This window comes from Anarhichas minor, unplaced genomic scaffold, assembly GCF_050575085.1.
Source record: "Anarhichas minor isolate MPS153535 unplaced genomic scaffold, ASM5057508v1 ptg000003l, whole genome shotgun sequence".
Lineage (NCBI taxonomy): Eukaryota > Metazoa > Chordata > Actinopteri > Perciformes > Anarhichadidae > Anarhichas > Anarhichas minor.
In genome coordinates this window covers 9,342,709-9,361,383 of record NW_027466449.1, presented here as the reverse complement: position 1 = coordinate 9,361,383, position 18,675 = coordinate 9,342,709, and the positions used below count along the sequence as shown (strand labels likewise).

Genomic DNA, 18,675 nt, shown 5'->3' with positions numbered 1-18,675 from the left:
CGACGGTCCTGCCCTCAGGGTCACCAAAGGAATGAGAAGAAGGAAGGGGAGGTCAAGGGAGGAGGTGTTGTCAGTGTAGAAAGAAAGATATTGTCATGCCAGTAAAGCACATTTTAATTTAAAATCTAGAGAGATATGCAGATTGATATACAAATATGCAGTTGAGCTATAACATGGATAGATCAATAGCAGCAGAGAAAGAGTACAAAGAGCTAACTGGAAGCCCAATGAGAGTGTGCAGCAGTGAGAGACTTTAGAAAGAAATAGGGATGAGTTATTTGAAGTGCAGCTGTATATAATATGTTGTTGGATGTGCCGGGTTGTAAAACAGCCATTAAAAAAGTGGCCTAGTAAAATGCCCTCATGGTTTACCATTATGGGCACATGAAATGCTGGTATACCCACACAAGTGAGTCAATGGGGCTTACTGGCATATATTCACACACTGTAAACACCTCCAATCCTCTGTGGTTGACACACACACACACACACACACACACACCTGAGCTCGAGCTCCTGTTTTTCTCCTCTGTGGCTATTCCGGTCACTGCTGTCTGTCTTTATCTAAGTATAAGTATGTCTCAGTGTCTGGGTCTGTGTCCCTTCCCCTTTTGTTTTGCACATTTTACAGATCAATTAAAAAAAGCACAATGTCGAGTGCTTTCTGTTTGTCTCCGCAGGTTTAGTTCTACACATTCTCATCTAGTTTTTCTTAATCAGAGTAAGATATTGTTACATAAAGCCCTCACTAAGGGCTTAGTCTTTCTGGCTCTTTGCTGGTTTCACTGGAGTTTTATTGGCTCCGTACGTTTCTCAGTCTTGCTGAGATGGTTCCCAGGAGGTTTTAATAGAAAACAATAGTAAAACAGACTGCTTCCCAGCACCGGGTTGCTCCAACGCTGCACACCAGTCAGCATACACCACAGCAGCCCCTGGCACGTCTGAATTGTGTGTGTGTGTGTGTGTGTGTGTGTGTGTGTGTGTGTGTGTGTGTGTGTGTGTGTGTGTGTGTGTCTGATCTGTTTAATTCAGGGATGTAGACCCAAACTGTAATTATCATTATGTACTTCTCGGCAGTGGCAGGAAACAGCCCAAGCAAGTTTGGATGAGCGTGTATATCCTCACTGATGCGCATTAAATGTGTTTGTGTGCAAAGAATAACATGTGCATACATGAATTTGTGTGTGTGTGTGCGCGTGCCTGTGTGCGTGCATGTGTGCACATAGAAGCAATGATGTGAGGAGCATGAGAGCTATTAGCAGTGAAAGATAAGCAGATTCTGCCAGTGGCTATATGATGATTTTTCCTGCTCTTGTCTTGGCCCTGCTCTTGTTCATTTGGTCTCTGCTAAATGGAGACATATTGGAAACATGACTGTTCTCTTGGGGGCCGGTGGGTATCCAGAGTTTAGGCCTGGAAAGCAGAGGAAAGAAGAAGAAATGAGAGGAGAAGGGAAGTAGAGGAAATGAAAGGAGAAGGGTGGAAAGAGAAAAAGAAGAAATACAAATAAAATCAGGAGAGAGAGTAGGGGTCATTGGAGTTAAGCTCACCGCTAGGATTTAAACTCTCATAAAAATAAAAGCAAAATTTTTCTTATTTGTTTATGGAGAGAAATTACCGTTCACAAGCATCACAGACACTGTTAAGTTTCACAACTTTGCAGTAAAACCTTTGTCTCATTTTTACGATATCAGAGTTGATGTCCAACAAAAAGCGAAGCAAAACCAACTGAAACGAGAAGGAAAGAGAAAAAACAACACACCGAACTAAAACCCCAAAGTTTATTTGGAGAAAGCATCACAGCTATTCAAGATGGCAACCGCAGTTTAATCCGTGTAGTCCTTCATCTTTAAAGCTAGCATCAATATGACAGAAAAGGCCTTCATGTGGGCGGACAGACTGCGCAGACAGGACTGGTCACCACTAAACAAACAACACAGGAATCCTGCAGAGACAAGAATGGCTAGAGGGAGTGCGAGCAAAGACAATGGCACGACTTTCAGGACGTAGATGAAACACGGAATATAGACAGTGTGCGTATGCGTGATTGAGAATTTGGCCATTTATGACTCTTGATATGAGGTATGTCTGGTGTAATTTAAGTCAAGATCAGAGAACTGAGGAAAAAGCCGTGCCATTTTAGCATACAATATTCAAAGCCTGAACAAGACAGTATGTCTTCACCGACATGACTGTAACCAAAACCCCAGTGAATTAAAAAAAATATGTATACATATCCGTTATTATGAAGTGTGAGGCATTTGGAAAGAGGATGAGGTTGACATTACTGTTACAGAGCATGTGGTGGTGTGTTTCCTTTCTTTTCCGTCTGTGTTTACACTTAACCTGTAGCACCCATTGAAGCATTCTGCAACAGAAACCACAATTCAGTCAAACTGGAATGTACAGACGGCATACATACAATCCAGGAATCAGTAGCGCTTACTCTTTCAGTGGTAGCTATTTTTCTAATATCCATCGAGAATAAATGTCCTTTAATCTGTTTTCGTTATGATATCAAAACGTTTTTCCCCACATTATCATCAAATATATACTTTTTCTAAAATAAAAAATTGAATGCAAAAACTGGGATAATGTGTAGCCTACAGCTAGCTATCTCACTAACTTAATGGCAACAATTTATGGTATACAAATATTCGAAATTTCTTGTTCACCAGAAAGTCTTTATAAACATGTGCATTAAACTGTAGTACCACTCACATGCCCGATAGTGAATAGTCTAACTTACTCAGAAACTAAAAACTGACTATACCTTAAGCCTGTTCTCGACACATACACACACACATATGCACGCACACATTCAATCACAATAACATGCACTGACATATCTGACATGTCTCTGGTCCACTCATGCCATAGGTCTCCGGGTTCAGCATTTACTGAAATCAAATGTGTGTGTTTGGCTTTGGGTTACACACTCGATTGAATTAGAGAAATGGTGCTCACTCGCTCACTTACTCACACACATACACGCACACACAGCCTCACAGGGACACAGATCTCTATTAAGTTAAAAAAGAGAGCTGAGTGTCTTCTTCCATTCCAAGGGCTTTTATGTGATAAGATCGGCTTGAGGTGCTCTCCTATGCAGGATTCCTGAGCACATCAAACAACAGTAAACCACATCACAGAGGCAGGAAGAGCTCAGCTCCATTAGCCAGCCCATAAAGAACATGTGTATGTGTAACAGGAGAGCTACGCTAGCCACTACAAAAGGTACAAAATACACACACAGGACAAACATACTAAGGTATGCAGTCCCCTGTCATACTCACAAGTCGGTGTGCATTTGGGTGCAAATGCCCATACACACAATTATATTTGCACAGATAAACATTGCTGTGTGTGTGTGTGTGTATGGTCTAAGGAGGCAACAAGTACTGTTTGTTCATAGTCCTCATACCATTCATATATATAAAGCCAGAACCATATACTTACGATATGAGTGTGTGTGTGTGTGTGTATATATATATATATAAATGTACACACACTGGCTTTATCATTATAATATGACCATCTCTCCATCCTGTCCTCCATCACTTTTTGCAAAAAGAGACGTCTCTCTTATGAGGTGTTTAGTGACGAAAGGCCAAAGAGACACCCAACTACAGCAAGAGAGAGACAGGAAGACAAAGAGAGAGGAGGAAAGGGGTTTCGGGGTGGGGGGCTATTGACCCAGATTGAGTTTACCAGTTTTTCTTACATTTATTTGAAACAGATCTTTACCGTATGTGCTGTCCAAGCCACAGGCAGTGAGATATCACCCTCTACTCAGGCTCTAGAGGATCTGATTCAAACTGGATGTCCATCACTTACTGTGACTGGCCTTGCTCTGATGTCTTAATCTACAGTGCAGAAGTGACTCAAGAACCAAGATGAGAAACATAAATGGCATGTTTTAAACTGCATCAAACAATAGCATAAAGAGAAAGTAGGTGCATCGTGATGATGTGGATGGTGACAAATGTCTCCCAATGACAGAATGAAATGGAGACACAGGCCCACCCGGCTCTCTGCTAAACCATCGTAATATTTATTAATCCAGTGGATTAGGCTGCCTGCTAGCATTACAGGCATTCCCGTGCCAGTCAGCGATATTCTGCCCACTGAGGTTAACATTTAATCCTAAACATGACATATACACAAACAGTGTTATTGCCGCTGACGCCGCACAGGATGCCAGTGCAGAGGGAGCATGCAAATGGTGCTGAGACTGATATGCAAGTGTGTGTTGTGAATGGAGGCTCATGGTAGCACAAGCCTTGAAATGTGTGGTAGAGGAGAAAGAGATGGCGAGTGGATGGCGAGGGGGAAACAGGGGGTGTTCAGAGTGGAGTTATGCACTATGGCAGGCCGTAATTGCTTGCGGCTCCTGTTGTGTGTTTGGCTTTGTTTGAGCATGTCCAATATAACCAGTCATAGGGGAGCCTCTACCAGAGCAAACACACAAACACAGGGCTGAACCATAGAGAAGGCTTTTATGGTGTTGAAGACTTCAGTAATGCGACACCTAGGGCAAACACAGAGTAATAAAGCAATTGCAGCACATTGATTGGATCCTTCTCCTTGCATGGTTTGTTTGTCAGACTCGGAGTGTCAGTTTCCTGACATCAGTGTCCTGACATGTCACTTTGGGAGCTCAGTGCACGATAAACATACGTGCACGTCTGTGCGTGCACGTCTGTGCGTGCACATAGACGTGCAAAAACAGTACAAATTTAGCATCAACACTAAATGCGTTTATGCAGATACACAGAGACACAAGCCCACATGTATCTGCACGCACACCACACTGCAGACATCTCGACATGTCAGTCACCGTGTGTTTCGTGCCAGTGTTTCCCCAAACTTCTAAGCAGATTCCTTTGACTGCATGACTGCAGATAAAAGAGCAATAAACATTTCTTCCTTGCTTGCTAACATGCATTCCTCACATGCTCTTCACCTCGTTTCAAAGTTGATGTTCTGCGACACAGACGGATGTTTGTGTCAAAATGTTTGTATGTGCGTCTGTACCCTTCCCAGCTGAGTCTATTTTGGATCCTCTGTAGCTCTGAGGTGGTCTCCAGCCCATCCTCGGCACAAAATGAGAGCTGATTGTTAATGCACACCCTGTCATCACAGTGTGGTTGTAAAATAAGCCCAGTCTTTTTGACTTGTAAGTGGTGCAGACATTTTTTTTTTTTTTTAAACTCTTTCCCCCCCCACATGACTGCGTGCCACTTTCTCTGAAATTCTGTCTTCCTGTATTATCTCAGCATGTTTCTACTTCAAAGTCCAGGAAACACACAAAAACACACCTGTATTCTCTCTGCTGTAACAGTTGTGGGAAACCTAACAACTCTGAAACAGACCATGTTTGCTCTATTTAGAACACATCTATACAAATCTACAAATGCATATAGTCACGGCAAGTCATTGTGTCATCGGCAAAATCGCATCATAGCGTTTGTCTGCTCAGATTATTGGTAATAGAGAAAAGAATAGAATACAAAAAGGTATAGTAAAGAATACAAAGTCAATTTGTTGTGAAAACTTTTCCTTGGTTTCACATCAGTTTCACCTTAAATCAGAGCCTAAATTTGACCAAAAAAGATGCAAGTACCCAAATTCAGCAGTTGCATTACATGATCATCCTGTGTGTCTTGGATATATTTATATTTATACGCATATCTTGGTTGTATATGTTTTTTTGTGTGCATTTCATTACATACATTAAGCCTACTTACATGCAAAAGACATTTCCACACTTTGTACATAAAGGCATATTTGGTTAATAGAAACTTTTTTATGTATCTATTGATTCAATAATTCAAATTGTACAAAAATATGATATTGCATATGCTACAAAACCAACTTAAAATATGATACCTTTTGGCCTACAGAGTAGATGGATAATGAGAAAGAATACCAAAGGCATTTTTTATGTGCGGTTTTCTCACTATTAAGCTAGCTATGTGTTTGCCTAGAGACGCAGATACACAGGTGTTTAGGGGTGCGCACATATGACGTAGGATGTCGTCATCATGACGTAACCCAGTGGTTCGTGGACTGACGTTTCGATGACTCGAGTTTGGCGTTTGGGCCATCGCCATCTTGCATTACAGCACACACCATCTTGGCTTTTTGCAACCAAGGAACGGTAATGACCATATGTGGACTGAGGAGGAGAAATGTAGAGATGCTTTGCACGGCTCTGGTAGTGGTAGTAACCTGTCAATCACAAGCTAGCCCGCCCTAAAGCATACTCCGCTTTATGGTCTATTATACTCTAAATGGGACCATCATTTACTAAATTGACATCATGCTGTATTCAAGAAGACTTGAAACTAGCTATTAAGAACATAAACTAATCTTTACAATGTTTAGTGAGTTAATAAATCAAGTGAGAAGTAGGGTAATTTTCTCATAGACTTCCATACAATCTGACTTCTTTTTGCAACCAGAGGAGTCGCCCCCAGCTGGCCAGTAGAGATAATGCAAGTTTTGAGACACTTACGCATTGGCTTCACTCTTCAGAGTCGCCAGTTGCCGCCAGTTGCCGCCTTGGTGCGCACCTAGACTCACCAGGAGGTGGCAGTGCACAATAAGAAGTAATGGTTCTCATGTGGACAAAAATCCGAAGTGCCATTACTCAGTACTGGTGAGCAGCGGCCCATTTCAGGCACTGCCCAAAATGTATATTAGTCCGGGCAACAGAAACATCTTCTACACTTCTGCTGTCTTAATGTTACTGTCATAAACAGTCCTTATATCAGTTCTTAAGTTATTTCAGATTTTCCATAAAACAAACTATTATTTACTATTTGTAGATCAATATAATCATCTGGAGGTAAAACCTCAAATATATTTTGAATCTATAGTTTTGTATGTGTGTGTGTGTGTGTGTGTGTGTGTGTGTGTGTGTGTGTGTGTGTGTTTCTGACAGTGAAAAAGTGAAGGTATATTAGAAACTCAGTTAGTTAATAACTTAGTCTTACCCACAGTTCTCAGATGTCAGTGGAGCACATCCGTGTCTTTACACAGAACAGCACCATCGTAATACTCTTTACTGCCTGGTCACAGCATGCACACACACACACAACACTCACACACATAGAGGCAGATGCATCAAGCCGTGTCGCCCTCCTGCATATAAACACAAACACATTTATGTGCACAAACACATGTAACCCTCTTAAGGTCCCTGATGTATATTAAGTACATTATAACAAACTTAAATTCCTACTGAAACTCCGAGCATCATTGACGAGTGACCACAGACAGAATGATCAATTAAGACTCAAGAACATGAAAAATGAAAAATGAACAACTCGTTCCCACACATACACACATACTCCTGTATGAAACCATAGCAAGGAAAATAACTGAGTGGAAGCCATTGTTAAAATGACTGTGATGTAATCTACCAAGGGAGCTGGCTCGGTTGTGTGTGTGTTATCTGGATATCAGTGGGTCTGTCCGCAGCATCTGACTGCACACAACCAGTGGTCTCTTTATTAAAAACCAGAGGCATGTTTGAATCCATGCACAGGTGTGTGGGGTGGAAAAAGCTGACAAAATATAATAAAGGCAAGAGGAAAATGGACTCTAGTAAGACAACCTGAGGCAAGGAGCTGAAAGATATAAGAGCCGGTGTACTTTTCGCTGCAGTGATTACAAGACACACACTAATGCTGTTTCATGCTTGCATCCTCGTGCACTAGTCCATGTGTTTGCGCCTTGCAGCGTCAATTTTCATATGCTCGTAAAATGCATAAACACACACGCTTTCAAATATTTTCCACGAACAAGAAGTGCCATAATGACAAGAGCGCAGGTTGTTTCAATGTGTCTACTTCACACGAAAGATATTCACAACCACTATACTTTACAAGTACGGGTATGTCTCTATTGGGAATTCACACCGACTGACGAACTGAACTGAAGCAAATGCAATGACACAACCGGCTGAATGCACCAGAGGCGTGATCTGTCTGCACTAGCTTCAACATACAAATTACCCAGATTATAGAGCGGTGTGGGTGTATATGTCTGTCTGTTTGTGTGTGTGTGTGTGAGAGAGAGAGAGAATGTGTACGTGAGTGTGCATGTGTGTTCTTGTGTCTATCTTTGTGTCTACTCCCTGTGTCTGTTTGTGTTGATGTGAACATGCTCAGATGTGTGTGTGCTTCCAAATGTGTGTATTGACAGGGAAATAATAGTGAGTTTTTTTTTATCAGAAGGCCAGGTAGTAATCATGTTACTCTTTGATCCCATGATCCTCACTGATCTGTTTAAATATACAGCAAGCCTGTCCAGACCTGGCAACAGCTTCTCTAATCAGCACCCTAGCTAGACCACTGTGTGTGTGCGTGCATGCAAGCAATGGACTTTCTGTCTGTCTCTCTATGTCTGCGTCTCTGTCTCTCTTGCTTTGAATATATTTTCTCCCTTACGCACTTTAAAGCTGGGCTAATGAAGTCTGTATAAGTTAGTATGCGGTCAGAGTGTGTTTGTGTAGCAGACTGTAAAGAAAGCACGTGTTTCCTGCTGCTTCAACGCAAAGCAGAGCAGTTTGAGCCTTTTTAGTTTTACTTAGATTTTACCATCCTTCATTAAAAGAAACCCAAATTAATCAAGGTTGGAATCGGAGGATTGCTAATTATTAGCAGATGTGTGAGCGTGTGCGTGCTCAATCTATGTGGTAATGTAAGGGCATGCAGCCTTGCACATGCAGGTGGTAAGTACATTTACTCAAGCACTGCACTTAAAGATACTCATGCTTCCTGAGTTACTTAATTGTTCGACTCCACTGCATGTCAATGGAAAACACTGTCCTTGTTGATTCCACTACATTTGTTTGACATCTATAGTCAACCAGCTACTGTGCAACATTAAAAGGCTTGTTTCACTAATAATAATAAAAAATCACACAGAAATAAGAAATAGAATGATGAATTATCTCAAGTCAAATTCTGAGTGCAGGACTTTTACTTGTAATGTATTTTTACATTGTAGTATCATATTATCTCGTTCACTTTATAAATGTCCCATAGGTGTGCCTGATTTGGTTTCAGTTTTCAGACCTTCATCAAGTTATTTTCATTACAAACTGGTACCATATATAGCCAACAACATCGCATTCTTCCACCACTGTGCACATCTGTGTGAACGGGTGTATTACAAAGCATGACAGAATATCCTATATATATTCATGTGCACATTGTTTAGGGATATATGTTGCAGTAACTGTAAAAAAAGATTTTGTTTTACCACTATATACTTTTTAACTTTAAAAAACCCATCCCTCCCAACATTTGGTTACGGTTCAGGTTTCATTCTGTGAAATTAATTGAGCTCTCTGCTGGGAATACACACAAGACATTGTGGGTATTGTAGTTCTCCGGGTATGCCGTTTAAAATAATACTTGAGCTCATGTATCTGTGATTGGAAAGAACTGTGATTGGCTGATGGAGTGTGGGGTGAATGTTAGTATGACCTTGTGTGTCCTTTACACACTGACGGGAAATCAACCGGTCCAAGCTCCAAGGAAAGCTATAATTTTAGAGTAATACAGGCCAAAGGAGCATACACACATTTTCTCTCTCAAACGCGCATATATACGCACACTCGGCTTGCACGGAGTTAAGTCCTAGCTGTGCTAGAGTAACCACATTAATTGGTTTGTGTAATTGTCTGGCAAAGCATTGTGGGAAACAGCCCATACAGATCTGTCCCTTCACCTCAAACCACTTTTTAAACATGGACTCCCATCGTCATGACGGTGCTATCCAGGAAATTGCTGAACATGTGTGTATATATAGGTGTGTGTGTATGTGTGTGTGTGTTATTCTGTGATTGACCATATGTGTGTGTGCGTGTCTCCATGGCTCCTTTAAGGGAAGTGAGTGTGGTGGCCTCCCATTCCACCGCATGTCGGCTGTGGTTCAGCTGTGGTCCACCGCCAGGCCCTACATTTGGAGCACAGAGAAAATACACTAGGGGTACTTGCTCCCACAGTTTTCTGGACCCGTCTTTCATCGGTTTGTGTGTACTTGTGTATTTTGGGTGCACTCTTGTGTGTGTCCGTATGTGTAATACTGCGCCACTGTGTTGTACTCTCTGCCCCTGCGCTGTATTTCCAGGCTGCAGTTGACCGTAGTGAGAGAACCCGTACAGAGGACAGGAAAGGCAGGAGGAATGGGGAGAGAGGAAAGCAAGGCGGGTAATTGAAGGGTTCAGGGTAATACTTAGGCCAAGGATGGCTGTTTCAACGTGTTTGCATAACCTCCTTGAACTTAATATTTAGCCCCACTCTGGAGTGAGTATAGGGCACAACAAAGCCAAATAGAGAATGATAGAGGTAGAGAGAAGTGGAATGATAGATAAAGAGGTTCAAGTCCAAAGCGGAGGTGATGCCATTCTCTCCTCCGATGAAAGGCTCCTCTCTTTGATTAGCTAAAGAATGGGAGGAGAGACGCATTGTGGTGGCCTTCCTGTCTGATGAGCTGTGTTTGACAGATGGCTATTTTAACAAGGTGGAACACACAAGACTATACAGAGGACCTCTACTTCAAATGACGCAGCACAGAAGGTGTCCTCCTGGTATTTTCAGTTTACATTACTGACAGTTTACAGCACAGGCATTACTGTAGCTCCTCTCACCGTAGTGCAGAAAAAGAGGGCAACGAATAATGCTCCTGTTTGTATCTAATATGAGATGCACATCGTATTTTGCAGGCATCTTTTGGCACTTTGCAAATAAAGCTTACTTTGTTTTCATTGTTTAATTTCACATAGAGAGGAATCCTCAAAAGTGTATAAAGGTATTAAATGATTAATTCAATAAGCAGTCACTCAAAGTCATCAATAATGATTCTGATAAGCAATTAATCACACAGTTTTTCTTTCTTTTACATCACTTTAAATTGATTAACTTATGAAATTGGAGGCTTGGACACACAGAAAGGAATGTTTCAATTGACTCTAGGAAATAATAGGGTATTTAGAAAAATACTTTAGACTAGATTATTAATTAATAATACAAAATAATTATTCTGTAAAGGAACAGCATATGTATGTTGCAGGTGGCTCTACTTTTTTTCATAGTTGACCTCAACAAAACACCATCTCCTTTGCCACATATTGTATAGTCTCATCTTTTGATGTAAAAAAAAGAAGATGGGTGGGGAGGAGGGGGCATAACTCATCAGTGTTTATACTGAGGCCTTCGTGCTCTTTCTTAACATGCTGCATATGTGTGCATGTTTCTTCCGCTCTCCTTGTGTCTGTGTGTGTGTGTGTGTGTGAGAGTGTGTGAGTGTGTGTTCTTACAGTAGTGTGACTGGAGCAGTGTTACTCATTCTGTGACCCTTACCTCTCTCAGATGACAGGGAGCTTTAAACAACCCAGCTGCTGTATGTGTGTGTGTGTCTCACTGCGAGGCAGGGGAGCCCTACATGTGTGTGGTACAGTACAGCCCCCTGTCTTGTCTCTTGTGCCTTGGGGAGACACTGTCAGTCAGCTGAGAGGCGATAAAGACAGAAAACAAACTTTAGGAGAACGGAGAACCCTGCTGGATCCCTGGAGGTTTAGGGTCAGGGCTCACCTTATTGGTTGAAGCCAGGTAGGCAGGCTTTGTGCCAGACAGCTCTTGAGATTGGCAGATGCTTCGACTAATCTAATGTTTATTGTGTTTTTCTCGCATTGATGTTAAAGACCAAGGTTGCACAGTAAAAAGTACGCCCACACAAGCACTCAAGCAAACACCGGCACAGATGGAGACACCCAAGTTTGTCCAAATGGGAAAGAGCTGTCGGTGACATCATAATCATTGCTGACATCCCACTAGGCCTGTTTATTTATCTATCCTGTTTTTACAACAACAGGAATCCACCCGACCCCAAGCTGATCCTCAGAAGGTGATGCAATGGAACTGGAAGTGAGCACTATAAGCCTCCAGTCGTTCTGTCAAAGCCAGAGCTTGTGTTTATTACATTTTTTGGAAATAACTTCAACTATGAGATTAATATCGACACACACACACACACACACACACACACACACACACATACATACAATTATTCTTTGCAGGCTGCACTGGTCGCTTCTGCTGAATTTTGATATTTTTGGTGGATTTTTCAACTCCATCATCACTTGTGCAGCAGCTTTTTTTGCTCACTATTAATATTAATGAAACTATTAATGGTGTCAGTTTTAAAAACAATCATTTGACCCGTTTACATTGACACTATTGGACGTCTTTTAAAAGGACGACAACTCCTGTGCTATTTGGCCGTTTGGTCATCGAGAGCAGAGAAATCAATGGAAGGCTGATATTTACTATATCTTTAATACATATAAATGAGCATGATCAATAATATTTCCTTACATCTTGAATGGAGGTTAAATTAATAAAACGATATTTCTGAATCTCTAGAATTATACATATCATCATCACTTTGAGACCAAAGCAACAGGAGCTTTGTTTTCTGCAGAATGTGAACTTCCATTTCAGCTCCTAAAAGCTTGTTAGAATGATTCTAAAGTAACAACATGTGAACATGTGACAGACTGTGAGACTAATCACTGTGCCAGTTCAACACCGTTCACTCACTGACACTATTTGATCCCAACATGAGTTTCATTTATTTTCAGAACGATAAAATGATCTGAAGTGAACGCTGCTGTTCATTTCCTGCTCGTTTGAGACATTTAGTCACCAGACTTCTGTCACTTTGCTTGTCGTTTAAAAAACACCAGAGTTTGACATTTGACCTCTAAAGTCTCAGTAATATATCTCATCATGGCTTTATGTTTGCAGCTTTTTAATTTGTGAGCCCTAGAGGTGACTTTGATTAAAGTATTTCTCTGAATGCTTCTTAATAGTGTTGACTTTCAGGTTATTTGTGTTGGATGTGAGCTGCTCTACATAATTGACTTACATTTCATGTTTTATTATCTTGTTAATTATGTATAAAAATAAATAGTAAATGGTCCTGAACTTGAGCCCATTCAGACAGGATGTATTACTCCAAAATACCATTTAGAACTTCTTTTATGACGTAACATTGATCATTTTATTGATCAGCTTCAGTTTTGTTAAAATCACTTCCTGTGAGGCTGCAGTGGTAATCACTGAACCACTGTGTCGCCCTGAATGGGGGAGGAGGAGGAGATAGGGGGGGGGGGGGGGGGGTTATGAGGGAGGTGGGGATGGAGGGATGGGTGAGAGGTGAAGGAGGGAGGAAGAACTTAGGAACCAGCCTCCTCCACTTTTTCAACCTCTTCAAGGTTGTTACCTTCTAACAGCCTATTACCTTATTTTGATCAAGACATAAAGAAAAAACAGCTCACAAGATCACTTTGCACAACAGAAATGAGAGACACTTGCTGTCAGCTCATATGGTTATGGAATCACACACACACAATACACACACACACACTCACGCACACACACACACACACACACACACACACACACACACACACACACACACACACAGCCACCTGGTTTCTCTCTCTGTTCCTCTCTGTCTGGGTCTCTCTATCTGTCTCCCCTCTCTCTGGCTGGAATGCAGCGGTGGCCGTCTGGTCCTGCTCATCTCTGGGAGAAGTCAGCCATCTCTCCTCGTCCCTGCTCCCACTCTAAACATTTGGCTAGTTTTGGCAGATTTGTTGATTTTTGTCCTCTCGTATTTTCCCTCTTGTTGCTGTAAAACTGATGCATACTCTTTCAATTAGACCACCCCAAACCCCCCCCCCCCCCCCCCCCCCCCCCCACACTTCCACCGGTCAGAGCACTAGTGTGGGAGTGGGGTTGAGCAGAGTAAGTGGGTTGTATATTTTAGTAGTGAAGTGAAAACACACACAACCTGGCCCAGTTCTGGGAGAACCATCTGCTGTCATGGATTTTTCTTGGGAAGCCCAGCTCAAGGTTTGCATGTAGTTTAGCATTCTTGCTTGACGCTCATGATTAGCATGTAATGTCTAATATAGCTGCGAGTTGAAATGCATTTTCAAACAAGACAGGCGTGCAAGATTTATTTGCAGTGGGTATGGATAACTCCTATCTTATCAATTAAGATTAAAAAAAGCCTTTCATCCAGGCAAGCATTCGGAAGGAAGTGGGTAATAAGTGCATCTGGTATGTGGCTTGAGGTTGGCGGCTACAGGTTAGCATGGAGCCGATCCTGCCTAAGGTAGCCAAAATTTGGCTTTACCTAAAAAAACAACATTGTATTCACATTTACACTTGAAACACAGATTTACCATCTGAATTGGCTTTGCAGTAAGCTTTCCAAATGAAGCCAGGGTGTGTTTTTTGTTGGAGATAGACATTTTCCGTACCTCCTCAGTTGTAAATAACACAATGTTCCAAGGCCATAAATAATAGTGTCACTCAACCATGCCCCATCCTCATGTCCTCTGCTTGCTCTCACCACAGGCCTCTAGTACCGCTGAGCCAGGGGCCCTCGGCCTTGTGCCGCATCTTCACACTCATAATCAAGGAACGGTCATAAAATGCACATGGAATGTTTCTGCAGAGCCGGACAGTTAAGTGGTTGAAGGGCATGATCACAAACTAGAAGACCTTATAATGGATGGTCTGGGAACAGATATTAGTGGGCTCCCCATGTTCTTGCTAACAAAATACATTACACATGCACATGAGGACATGAAAGCAGAAATATGTACAGACAGGCAAATGCACGCACACATGCATACACTGCGCTTAGGGGCAGACAGTATTGATGGTTCCCTCGGGCATTACATGGACGCATCTGTTTCTGTCCCACTGACTCTCGACACTCATAATTTCAAGTAAGTCATAACACAAATTATAAACACATATCCCTCAACCATGACGCCTAGGAATAACAACATGGAGTGCTCTGAGCTGATTTAGGGTCGGCTGGGACTCTTAAATCTTTACCTTTGCTCCTTTCTTCCCTTCCTCCTCTCCTTTTCTTCCCCTTTTTTCCTCTCATGCAGCACAGGTGGCAGTCACTCTTGTCAAACATGTACTATTGCCTTCATCTCTTTTCAGTTCTTTTATTCTTTAGTACTCCTCCCCTGACATCAGCCGTCATTGAATTTGTTTTTTTGCAAAAGTATGCATTTGTGTTTACGCTCTCACTCTTGACCCCATCTTAACCCCTCGTCACCCAGAAATCTGTCTGGCCTGCCGTCCTTCGACAGCAGCCCCACCTCAAAGACGTCTTGATCAAAGTGTTCTCTCCTAATGTTTTATTCTTTTGTCCCGAATTATCTTCTCCCGCCTCACATCTCCTTACCCTTCTCTTATTTCGCTCTTTGCATTCCAGTTTTTCTTTCCGTATCGTCTGTACCGACCCCCCCCCCATTTTCCTCTCACTTTTCATCGCATGGTCATGTACTTTAGCCATCCATCTCCCACCTCTGTAGATCCAAATGTCTCAATATGTCCCAGGGACCATGAAGGTTCAATTGGAATCACATGTTGTAGTTCAGCTGAGAATTCCATGTCAGTCCCGCCTATGCTTTTCCACAGAGCCTTGCATGCTCAATCTATACTACTAAAAGTATATATGGGGAGCAATTATACTGGTATCTCATAAAATAGAAAAAGTAAAGTACACAAGATTTTTACATGACATCCAGCAGCATGATTCATTTGTCCTTTTATTAGAGTGCCTTATGACTTTTTAATGCATGGGGTCTGACTTTTATTAGGACGAATCACAAGTTTGTCATAAAAAAACATTTAATTGCCGACCCTTTCAATCGGAAAATAAATGAAGATAATCCTTTGTTTGTCCAGGACTCGCCAAGTCTAAGTTAAGCAAGGAGTGAGAAAAGAGGGGAGGAAAGAGAAGAGGTTCACCTCCAAGATCAGCCAGCCAATACAGTACAAGCATTTGTGTGTGTGTGGGTGTGTGTGTGTGTGTGTGTGTGTGTGTGTGTGTGTGTGTGTGTGTGTGTGTGTGTGTATGTGTGTGTCTCTGATAGATGAATCCTGTCCGCTAGATTCATGTACATTGCAAGTGTGTAAAAAACAACTAAGGCCAAATGGCCACTCAAATTAGATGTGATTAAATGCTCCACTGTGATTCAGGTTCAAAGACTGTAAGTAATACTAATCAGGAGTCAGGACACACAACCAGGCACACACACCATGCACACACGATCACTGATTGAGGATGTGGGAGACAAAGTGTACAGGCTGGCTAATCATAATAATGCCCCTTTTTTTTTTATAGTTTTAGGAAGACATCACTCAGTACAATCCTGCAGTACAACTCAGAGAGCACCCACAGAGAGACAGCTCTGTAATCTGCTGTGTTAATTTAGAGCCTGGAAGTGATTTAGGTTGGACTGCAGCATGGCAGCCACTTTGGTTCGGAGGTTTAATTTAGTCGGGTTCAGAACGTCTCAGGGTCCATCAATAATTTTCAGTTTGAAAGTCTGTACCTGTGCTAGGGAGTGCACCTGTGATGGATGTGACAGCCATGTCTTCACAAACAGCAGCACACATTCTGGTCATAAAAAGATAACATTTTTGGGTGTAGCTTCCTTGTAGAGATCTGCAATTGCTGCAATGTCACAAAAATGTCAGAATGTAGAGAGACAGCTTGGGTTTTGTGTATGGTTTATTTTTAGATGGGTTATGTCACTGCAGCTCTTGCTGGAATCAACAAAGTATCACATCCTTATCTTTTTTTGGGAAGTAACACCAAAACCGTGTCTTTCATCAGTTGATTCAGCAGAGGCAATTTGATGAATGGGGGTGTAACAGTCCTTCATTAAGTGACTCTGTGCTTGTCAGAAAAAAATGAGCCTTTGTTTGGTTCACAGATTAGATAAACCTACCCTTTAAAACTAGGGTGGGGGGTTAGTGCCCCTAACCTGTCACTGCACTCAATTAAGTAGGCCCTGCACTTAATTCATAACCCACTTAGATTGTCTAATTATTGCAAAAAGGTTGTCCCATTCCCAATGGTATGTTTTTCAGCTCAGTGTCCAGTTATTTTGTGCGTATTAACAGTCACATACTGACCTAGATTGACACAATTCTCAAGCTGTGTTTGCATGCAGTCAGTGCTAAAAGAGGAAAACTATTAGACTATTAGGATGTGTCCTGATGTTGGAGTTCCCCTGTCCGGCACTGTGCTGTAAAGATGGTAATCCTGCGAGTAGGGCTGTTAATCTGACACATTGTTTATGAGCAGTGACACATTGTGCTGCATTCTTTGCCCATATATGACTCTGCGCGTCACCTCTTTACTCTTGTGACACAGCCAACGATACAGGAATGGAACTACGATTTCCACTGTGCCATACTTTAAAATGTAAAATTAATCATTGGGTTTGTTAGGCCATGGATATAAAACTGTGTGGAGGGATTTAAAAATCAGTGACGCTGTTGTTTCATTTGTGAATTTCTTGATTGTTTTTTACTGTAAGAATTTCTTGCCCCATTTTTACATTGTAAATGGACAGGTCAAGCAGAATAAACCTGCATTCTAAAGCACATGCTCTGGTACAAGTCCAACGTGGGTCTGTGCGTGTGTGTGTGTGTGTTCCCATTACAGTGAGCAATAAAAGGAATAACAGTGGAGGTGTGGGGAGACGAAAAGTGTCACGTTGGTCCTGCTCTGTGATTAATGGTGTGATTAGTAGCTCCGATCTATGTCAGAACCCACGTGCATGCACTCGCAAACCCATGCACAACATGCAAGCACACACAAAAACACACAAAGGCCTATTAATGGCCTTGAATGGGAGAATCCAGATGCGGCGTGCAGATAATTGTACTAAAAACACCAAATCTGGAGTCCCAGACCAGCAGGACTTTATTCTGAGTACAGCATGTTTATTTTCACAATTGCGTTATTTCTGCAGAGACTAAATCATGGAATAAAAACACTCTAAATGCAGGTCAATTTTTAATTAAATCCAAAGTGTATTTTGGATCTATACCTCCTCCTCTACCCCTCACCTCACACAACCAAAACATTATACCTTACCACGCTAGTTTAATACCCTCCTAATTTCAAATGTGATTGAAGAGTCTGGTGTTCGGCCACTTTATGTTCATCCAACTTAAAATATCTTCAGTGCCTAAACACTAGATAGTCAGTTTGAGACATCTGCAATTGACATTCAGATGAACTTAGGCTGGTTGTAGAGATAATGAACAATTAATTAATTGACTTACATAAATACGTACATAAATGTGTGTTCTCTTTTTGTGCCTCCTGTTTTTTTTAATCATATTTTTACAGTATGCTTTAGGTCAATGGCCATAGTACAGGAGGGGTTTATGCCCGGCTATCTATGATAATATGTTTGTGGTTCTGCGTGTGTTTACAAAAGTGGAATGTGTGTTTATCACAACACTGGATTTACAACATCCTGCTTGATGATGACGATAGTCATCACCTATCAGCTCCAAAGGCACAGACTTCTGAAGGGTTACACAAGGCATTCTCTTGAGTCCTGTGGGTGTATATTTGTACATCTGGTTTTGTGTGTGTGATGAAGCTCGGTGGTATGTTTTCTCTGCACCTGTAGACAGTCGTTTGTTGCCACCCCCGTCCGTATGCACACTCACAGACACACACACACTGTTGTAACCAGCGGGGACAGGGGAAAGATGTCATATCCTCCTTAGTCTACTCTATTAGACT

At 41.8% G+C, this 18,675-nt stretch overlaps 1 protein-coding gene across 1 annotated transcript in view; it reads left to right on the top strand.

Moving 5' to 3' along the window:
- The window catches only part of LOC142955395 (ERC protein 2-like), a 136,617-nt gene that overhangs the window by 75,148 nt on the left and 42,794 nt on the right, over positions 1-18,675 (top strand). The window lies entirely within an intron of this gene.